Source organism: Pteropus medius, unplaced genomic scaffold, assembly GCF_902729225.1.
Source record: "Pteropus medius unplaced genomic scaffold, Ma_sr-lr_union100, whole genome shotgun sequence".
Taxonomy (NCBI): Eukaryota; Metazoa; Chordata; class Mammalia; order Chiroptera; family Pteropodidae; genus Pteropus; species Pteropus medius.
This window is the reverse complement of record NW_024349800.1, coordinates 43,970,748-43,980,696: the sequence shown is the minus strand read 5'-3', so window position 1 is coordinate 43,980,696 and position 9,949 is coordinate 43,970,748.

Below are 9,949 nucleotides of genomic sequence, written 5' to 3'. Positions count from 1 at the left end.
TGGACTTATTATCACTCGAGATGTATAGTTTTACCTTGGCTTTACTTACTGATAATTTGAATTTTGTGTTTTCTCTTACTGGGTTAACACCTTCATGGAAAGTGGATGTACACTGGTTCCAGTCCAATTCCTTGTGCCTGGCAAAGATTTGTCTCCTATGGCTGCTGTACTTAAAGTGAGCTAAATTTGACTGAAAATATTAAACAGTATTAAAAACTACAATTTCCAATAGACATTATTTATGAAAACTTTTCAGTCTCCACTGATGCCTTTATTACTTTACCACACATAGTACAATAAATCATATCCCTTAATTCTTTCCTAATTGCCTGCTCTTTCATTACTGACTTTGCACTTTCAGAATTAATGGAGAATGGAGAACATGAATGAATTGCAGTGTTTGAGATAGAGGGAAGAATGAGTGATAATAATCTATGAATCTCAAAAAGCTATATTTATGGAAAAAAAAGGGGTCATGCTTGCTCTTCTGTTGAGTCCATTGGGAAGGTGGGCAGTAGGGATGGTGTGTGACAAAAGTGTCCTATTAGTGTCCAAGTTTAGGCCTCAGGTCTGCCTATTTAATTACTTAGATACTAGATAACAATACAGCTTAAGCTTCTTAGCTTACTATAATTGATACCATAGTGTTGTTGCTGGAGAATTAATATTTCTATTTCATACTTGAAAATTTTAGTAATCTCAAAATAATGTGAAAAAGTCCAACTAAAAGTCAATAAAGATTGTGTCAGGCATAGGCAGGCCTCTGCTACATAACATTTGAGAATGATCAATAATACAGTATAGAGAAGAGATATTAGGTCATACAAATGCACAATGGTATTAAAATTTTCAAATACACGGTGGCAGAAATTCTAGCATGCGGCTTCAAGAGTTATGTCCTGACCCAAGGTGTTCATGTGGGGTAAAGAATATGAACTGATAAAGGAAAATGATAGTTTAAGGCAGAGAGTCAGAAAGTTGGAGACAGTTACATAAACTCAACATATATTACCTTAAGGCATTTTTCTCTCATCACATCTTAAATATATTACAGATAGTGAGTTGCATTTTTTTCTGCTTTGCATATATCTCTATATGTCTGGAATGTAACAGTGTCAAACTTGGGAGAGCACTATATATTTTGAAACTGTAAAGTCGTGATTAGGTATACTATAAATCATTAATTACTTAAATTCTTAACATCTAGCTATATTCAGTTTTCTAAAACAGCTTTCTAGCATTGAATTTCCAGCATCTTTAGAACCCTACCAGATAGACTAATTCAGTAATCTTTCATATGTATTCAAAATGAACTATTAATGATAATAATGGTACTGTGTCATGTTGTAAGGATTAAATGAATTAATATATTTCAATTTTCTTAGTTTCCTGCCTAACATGTAGTTGTAAATATGTATGTGTGTGTGTGGATGTGTATAAACTTATATATGTGTGGGTGCATGTGTGTATAAACATATATATGTATATAAATACCTTAAACAAAAAACTGCACTTTCTTGCCTTTTTGTCACAGGATATTTTAATGATAAGTTAATGTGAAATTTAATGAAAAAAATAATTTGAGGAGTGAGAGAAACATTTTTTGAGGGCCTTTAAAGTATGTAGTTAGCAACCCACTGTATTTTGGCATTTGGTCACATAAATAATTGCATTACCATTAACATTAACAATGTTAGAAAATGTTTGCTTAAATCCTAGTTTATGCCAGATACTACATTAGGTACAGTGTCTACCAAGCAGCCCTCCAGGAACTTACATTTGATTGACATTATTTCATTCTATTGTGCAGATAAGGGCATAATCTTGTTCTGGTAAAGTTCTCATTATGCAGAAAATAAATATTTTAATGTTTGTTTCTGTTATACCACTGTCTTAGAAGAAATGCTTCTATTAAAATGCAGAGTGTCTCCTTCCAACGTAATGATAACATCAGCAAAATTCAGAAGCAGTGGGGCAGCTAACGCTGGAGAATTGATTAACTCTTACAAAGTGGCCCTAATCCAACTAATAAGATGTTGAACAGGTGTTAAAGTTCAACTCCAGTGATTCATTGCTTTCTTTGGGAGCTCTTCCTATCTCATTTAAAGTCCTAGAAATTAAAACGGTCCCTGTGAATACTTATAAACATGAAGTCTCTTTGTACTGGAAAAATCTATAATAATTCTCATAAACATGCAGAAAGCTATTTGCTACACTTAAAGCTTAGTGAGCAATGTCGGCAGACCTGTAGTCTTTGCCCATTAATTTTTTGACATTTGGAGAGGTCATTCTCACTGTCATTTATCATTAAACACCAGGATCTTGAACCATATTAAATTGTAACTTGAAAATACAGAAAGAGCATAATACTCTGCATGGATGACAGACTCCAGAGAATCAACTTTCACGTTTACCCACTAAAAATGTCTTTGGGTCAGTAATTACTATGAGATAGGAAAGCAAATGCAAGCTTCTCACTGTTTCTATTTCTAGTCGTATATTCCACTCTTCTTTACTGTGATGAAATCCTACAATAACAAAATAAAAAACAATGTTTCCTCACTCAGATATTTTAATATCAATAGACCTTGGTCACTGAAGAAAACAGTCATCAGTTATGGTTTTATTATCAATCAAATAATAACAATAAACTCTTTTGATGTATATTTCCTATGTGCCAGGGAAGGTCCTAAGCCCGTTAGACATTTGTATTCAATTAAGCCGCATGTTTACTCTCTGTTGTGGGTACTGTTGCCCTTATTTACAGAAGAATAAACTGAAATTCAAAGAGTTTAGTAACAATAAGTAAAGGAAGAGAATCAAGTCTAAGTGGTTCTACAGCACATACTTTTGAATAATGTATGGAGAGTCCCTCCTCCCCATGACTCTATGTCACAGTTCATAGTTGAACACCCAGAAAAGAATAAGAGAATCTAGACTGTAAATCTAAGAGTAAACATCTGTATTAAAGTTGAGATGTCTGTGCCATTCCAATTGGGTATTCACATAAAGTAGCCAGGAGCACTGGCCATGAATTTAAATAATGGAGTCAATTTGCATATTTCTATTGTCATTCCTTGTTCTCTGCTTTCCTACTTTAGATTTTCCTTTGGATTCTTGTCTCTATTTATATTGAGCACCACTCACCACACTCCTGAAATATGTTCTTATTTACTCTTGATTTCCAGGGCTGATCTGAGCAACCCACACTGGTACTATTTTTCCTCCATTTATTTATTAATAGGATTAATTTATTTATGTGGTTTAAACTAAGCTACTTAACAAAGAAATTTCCAAAAATGCAGTGACTAAGGGAAGGTGGAAGTTTGAGGAATGACTCTCATCCCCAACACATAATTTCTCTTTTTGTGTTTATTTCCTGGAGATCAGATAAAGGGAGAAAAGGGGGAAAAGGAAGTGGAAGGCAAGCAGCTTCCTCTTAGAAGATGTAATCCAGAAATGAACATATCACCTCTGCTCATGTGCCAAAAACTGACTGCAAGGGAACCTGGGGAATGTAGTCTCTAATTATTAATACTATTTAGGTTCATCAGGACGGGAAGTCAGGGTCCTATTTTCTAAAGTGAATAAGTGGAGTGTAAATACTGATATCAATGAACCATCTCTTCCACAAGACTCAAACACTTTAGTTGCAGGTCAGAGGTGTACGTTGACTATTTATAGTCTCATACTCCTATAGCATTCCCAGTTACACATGTTTTCTATCCAGCTTCCTTAGCTCGCATGTACCCAAATCAAAAAAATGAATACTTATTTAAAATTCAAGAACAACGGTCATAACACTCAGCAATGTCAAAGCTGACTAGAGTTGGAAGCCAATGTAATAGTCATGGTTAGACAACAGGTTATGAAGAAATAAGCATAGAACCACATAGGCTGATACGAGTCTAACCGATCTGGTTGTTCAGTGTTTCTAGGCTTTTTAAACAGAAGGCTGAATATGAATCCAGCCCACAGTTATTTGTAAGTTTAACTGATGGTTCTGACCTCATTTTCCCTTATAATGCTCCGTAGTTGGAGGACAGACGATGTCAGACAGGCTGTGAAATTATATTGTACAAGAGATCTAATACCACTGATTAGGAAATAATGCTAATGACCAAAAATACAATTTCAGTCCTTGATTGGAATAAATTGCTGTCTTCAGGGGCTTTGTCACACAAACCATCTATCTGCTGTCTCAGTGGAGTTGTTTCCAGATAGTTCTGAATCCTGGTTTCTCTTTCCAGATTTTAAAAGTGCCCCCCGCCTTTTTTTCCAGTGTGATAAACTAAACTGAACACAACAATCCCAATGGGAAATAAATAGAAAATATTATGTGTCTACTTGCACGACAATTTTGTTTGGTTTTAACAGTCATGTCAGGGTCACTGTTGGACCAGACTAGGTCCATGCTAATTTAAATTTTCACATAATTCATATAATTTTTCAGAAACAAAGCAAACCATATTTTTTAAAAGTGACAATGTTTTATTCAATTTAAATTCAACATACAGCATTTGTCTCTTTTATATTTCATGGCCTATCATCTTCTAGCTCATACAGATTCATCTATACACATGCATTCATGACTCTAAGATTTTACATATTGTCTGTGCTTAAATGCTTTCTATCTTTTTCCATCTAATCAACTCCCATTGATATCTTAAACTCCAATTCAAGTATTCCTTTCCCTTGGTAGGCCTGTATTACCTAATAATAGATGCAAAAATAGTGGAATTGAATTGCATTCTGTCTCAAATTTTATTCACAGTTTTAATCTTCAGGCCTAAGTTCCTGGAAATGTACTTTTTTAATCCATTTGGACTATTCTACCTCAAAGGGTGAATTAGGATCTCTAAGTAGACTAAAGCAATGGCCGAAGCGAAGTTTTCTCTTCAACTATATTTGGTAATATGGGATCAAATAATCAAAGAAAATAGTTGTTAGCCTATTTTTTAAATGATTATGATACATGGTGTCACCAGGAAGAAGATACTTGCAAAATGCAGAAAGTGGCTAATTCTAAGAATTTCTATAATACATTTGTATTATTAGTCAATTATTCCAATAATTACTCTGTTACTTTGTGAGGCAAAGGAAATAAAAGAACTAGCAATGAATTAAATATTGAGATTCTCTAGGCAATTTGCTACAGTACTTTGCTGTACATTGTTTCAATTACCAGGATGACTCTGTCTTATAGACTTTATTATTCATCATCTAGAAAAGGAAAAATTGAGAATAAGAGAAGTCAAGTAACTTTCTATTGTAAAACGAATTCTCTTGGAAGCCTATTCTGAGTGAGAAATTAGCATACAAAAGCTAGTGCTCTCAAGATCAACATCTTTGGGAAAAGGTAAGGAAACAGAATTGGGAAAAGGGAGAAACTGGACTACAATGCAGCCTGAACAGGGATTCAGCCAGTCATGAGGAATTTTGAAGCTGGATGGCCTTTGAGATGTGGTTCAAATTGAGGTTATGGAGCTGGACACTTTATACCACTGCTTTGACCAATCATTTGGTACAAGGTACCACATAAAATGACTGTGACCTTAGGCTAGATGCCTCTTTTCACCCAAAGGAAATTACTAGAAATGGCTGACAAATGAGAGCTTTAATTGACAAATTCCCCAACAGCTGGACTGTGGGAAATCTGGACAGTAGAGTTGAGCAATCAAGATTGTTCACCCATTGGGCTATTCTGATATGCTTGATTCATATAAGTTTTAGGAGTAGCTACCTCAGGACTCTAGTGGGTTTCTGTTTCTTAGGAGGTTCTCATAATGGGAGGGATAATGAATTGAACTGCAGATCTTGTGGTAGATTTCTTCGTGGGATCATCCAGGTGCTTATTCTTGGGAATCTGAGCTCTTGCTTAGCCTGACATCTCAGGTTTAGACTGCTTCATTTGTTCATTCTCTATCAATGTTGGACAAAAGAGGAATAAGAAATGCTCAAGTGGATCCTTGAGGTTCTAAACATATTACTTTCTACCATCATTACATAGCACCAGCTTCATCCTCTTCTAAGGATCAGAGTCAATTACCCTTGCCAAGATGGTTATTTTTCTTCTTGCCTCCTTGTCCTTTGACATGAGGATTCAAAGTGCCCAGGTGGCAGTGAAGCTTGACGTTCAATTTGACTCTTTCTAAGTCTCCCGGGGAAGTGTTCTTCCTTTGAAAACCATGACTTTAAGCCTAGAGAAGCCAGAGTTACAGAAATGGAAAGAAGTAATTCTCCAAAAGTGTCACTTGGAATGAGCCATAAGAGCCCCTCAGCTCTCAGAGGTTCACCAAACCATCTGCTCTACCTACTGTGGATGCAGGACAATATAACAGTCATTGATTTAGCATGCATGTGCTACTAAGAGTATTTTGCCTCATCCTTACAAGATATTGTCTCTGAATGAGGGCTTCAGTTGCACCATCTATAGGTCATTCCATTGCTTTTTTGGTCAGGAGCTCCTGGGTTGTATGGTATGTGATAAGATGTGATACTACCATAGGATTCCATGGTGAGATGCACATTGTTAAACTTCCTTTGCTATAATGTGAGTCCTTTGAACTTGACACTCTTTGAGATGCCATGTAAGTGTATCAAATATCCTGAATAGTGGTCCTGGGCAAGGTCATTCAAGCAGAAAAGAAACACTCATTCTTAAAATACATTTCAATTGTCATCAAAATAAGTCACTATCCCTTCCAGGTGGAAGGAATCTAATATAGTAAACCTGCTACAAAAGGAACGACTGGTTTCTTTGAAGGATGAGATTGTATTGGGATTTAGGTTTAGACTTTGTTGCTGCCCAGATGAATATATTAGTGACAATATCTATACCAGATTGCTAAGTGGGAATCCATGTTGTTGGGTCCATCCCTGCCATCATGACTCTTCTGTTCATTTACATATTATGCCAGAACTGGGAGAAAGAGGAATAACAGAGTCTGGTTGATGTCAACTAGCCAAGGCATATTGTACTTGGCTACTTAGTGCCCCCGTCATAGTCGCTACTCACCAGTCTGCATTAACATGAGATACAAAGACTTTTACACTTTGTGTCCACTCCTATAAGCACATCCCATGCTGCTATTACAAACACCCTCACCAATTTTCCAATTTTTCTCTTTTTAGCTTCTGACAAACTTATTAACCAGCTGTTTTCCTCTGTTGAGACTTTGACCACTCTCCAAGGCATTTGCCACTGTCCATGAATCTATAAACTGACTGGGGTCATTTCCGAGTGGATTACCAGCTGCAATACATTGTTCATCTTGTAGTCTTTTGTACTAATCACCCTGATCCAAGAAACAGCATGCCTTGTTTTTCGCTTCCATCATTTGTCTGTAAAGAAGCTACCATGTGAGCATAGAATTGAGCTGAGAAAGAGATACTGATTCAATATTGTGTATTACATGGAATCTGGGCAACTTTCTTGTGTGACATATGGTTTCTGGCTCTGCTTATGCACAATTCCAAATGTACAACTTCTATCTTACAATGAATGTTTACTGATCTTTGATTTCGTGACCTGATAGGTGCAAGAGAACCAAGAACATGATGGTCACATGATAACTTGGTATTAGTCATTCTGTCTCTACCAAGGTACATTAGCCAGCTAATTTGAGCCAGGGGCTATTTGTTCTACACTTACCACCGTCATGGATTTTTATTGCCTATAGGATTTGGGTGCAGTCTCTCCAAAATCTCATCTAAACATGTACTCCCTCAGACTACTCTAAATATAGTCTCTTACAGAAAGGAGACTGCATTGGAGATTAGCATGTTGAGCAGTAATTCAAGAATGCTTTTGAGAGCCATATTTTGGGTAAAGAAAGGAAACAAGATTTGACAGAGGGTTAATTTAGATTGTGGAACAATCACAATAAGGCTTCAGCCAAACTTACATGGGATTCTGAAGCCAGTATAGTCCTTCAGAATTGTTTCAAGTTAGGACAAAATGTCCAGTCCTTTATAAAAGTTATTGACCAGTTACTGGATGGGGACTGCCCTGAGAAGAGTACATGACTTTGAGAGAGGTGTTCTCTTTAGCTAAGGGTAATTTCTGGAAAGATGTGACAGCTGACACTTGTCAATTTTCCCTCCATGAGTATTAAGAGGGTGGATGAATCGTTCAGTTTTGAAGAAGAATCTGAGCCAGCACCTTCTCTGTGACACTTTCAAATTTTACTTCAACATTATGGGACAGAAATTGTAAGCCACGTTTGTTTGTTTTGTCTTAACTCTAAAGCTTTTGCTTTCTACTGCAATGAAGTTTTAATAGCCATTCTGCATATAGCATTTAAAAAATGTCAAAATGTTGTCCAAAGACAGATTATATACATACTGAAAACACATATATGTAAAATATATATAATTATAAAGTATACATATGGTTTTATTATATGAAATATACATAGACATGTAAAGTGTATGTAAACATTATTTAAATGCAATTTTCACTTAAAATGGTATTTTTCAATATATCCATTGACAAAACAATTGCTTTTATTTTCCTCTTTGAGATATTTTGAAAATTGAGATTGTAGAACATTTTTATCATGTTTGCACTATGACTGCAGGCAGGTAATTCTGTGAATTATATTTTAACAACTCTTAAAGAGATTATAGCTCCTCTGTAGATGTAATCAAAACAAATCAATCATTTTCTCGTCAATCTGTTTTTTCTTTTTTATTATAATTGTAGATCAATGAATGATTGATTAGATTGCTACGTGATCACTTTAATTTAGTTACTGAATTGACTAAAAAGCATGGATAACCCAGAATTCTCATAACCCTCATACCGATCAATTATTCTGAGGGATAAAGGGATTGAGGAGATGTTCTACCTGAAAGGGTAGGACCAAAAGTCTCCTTCTTACTTGTTACTAAAGACAATAAAGCATTCACAGCTACTCCTTAATCAGAATCAGGCCCGAGAATGAGCAGAAGAAAACTGATTTTTGTCTCTTTTTATTACTTAGCTAAGTGGTCAGATAAGATTATACCTGGTCTGGGCCACTTCTGCTTCTCCAAGTTTTCAAAAGTATCTAATTTGAACTGTTTCCCTCAATAAAGGTTTATTGTTCTTCACAATCTACTCACCAGTCTCTAATTTGCCTTTTATGACAGTTTTGAATGCCATTATTTATCTGTTCCATTGGTCAGAGGAATTTCAATTTTTAACAGGACCTAACTTTCAGCATTACTTCATTTCTTATGAGATTCCAATAAAATATTTGCAATTAACTATACATGGAACACAGAATTGTAAATTGTTTCTGTAAAGAGCCATGTAGTAAATAATTTCAGCTTTGTGGGTTATATGTTTTCTGGTGCAAAGACCTAATTCTGCTGTCATAGCACAAGAAAGTGGCCATATGTAATACCTAAATAAATGGGTATGACTGTTTTCCAATAAAACTTTATTTTTGAAATTAAAGGCAGGTCAGATTTGAGCCATGGCTCATAGTTTACCCATAGGCCATAGTTTGCCAACTCCTAATTTACACAGAGACAAAAACAGAGCCAGGTAAAAAATGAGTCATTCTATTAATTAGTTTGGTTTACTGAAACCCCAAAATTTAGATGCTTGAAAATACTTAACATGTGGAGTATATGCCCTTAGCTTAAATCTGACTATTAGACATTGTGCAAGCAGAACTACACAATCCATCACAGACTGTGAGTGAAGGATGCACACAAACCAAATCTTTTGACATTTTATGTGTCCTTATGAAATTTAGCAGTAAATTCTACTGACCAAAAATGTAAATTCTAGACACTATTCTAGGCATAGAAGCCTAAAAATATAGACTTCCAGTTATTATTAAATTCTTTTTTTTGAGCATGTCTGAAATCAGGTTGATAAGAATACTATTATCATCATTCTAGCCTCTCCTCCCAGTAGTTAATTTGTTATTTTTTTTTCTTTTGTGGTCATTTT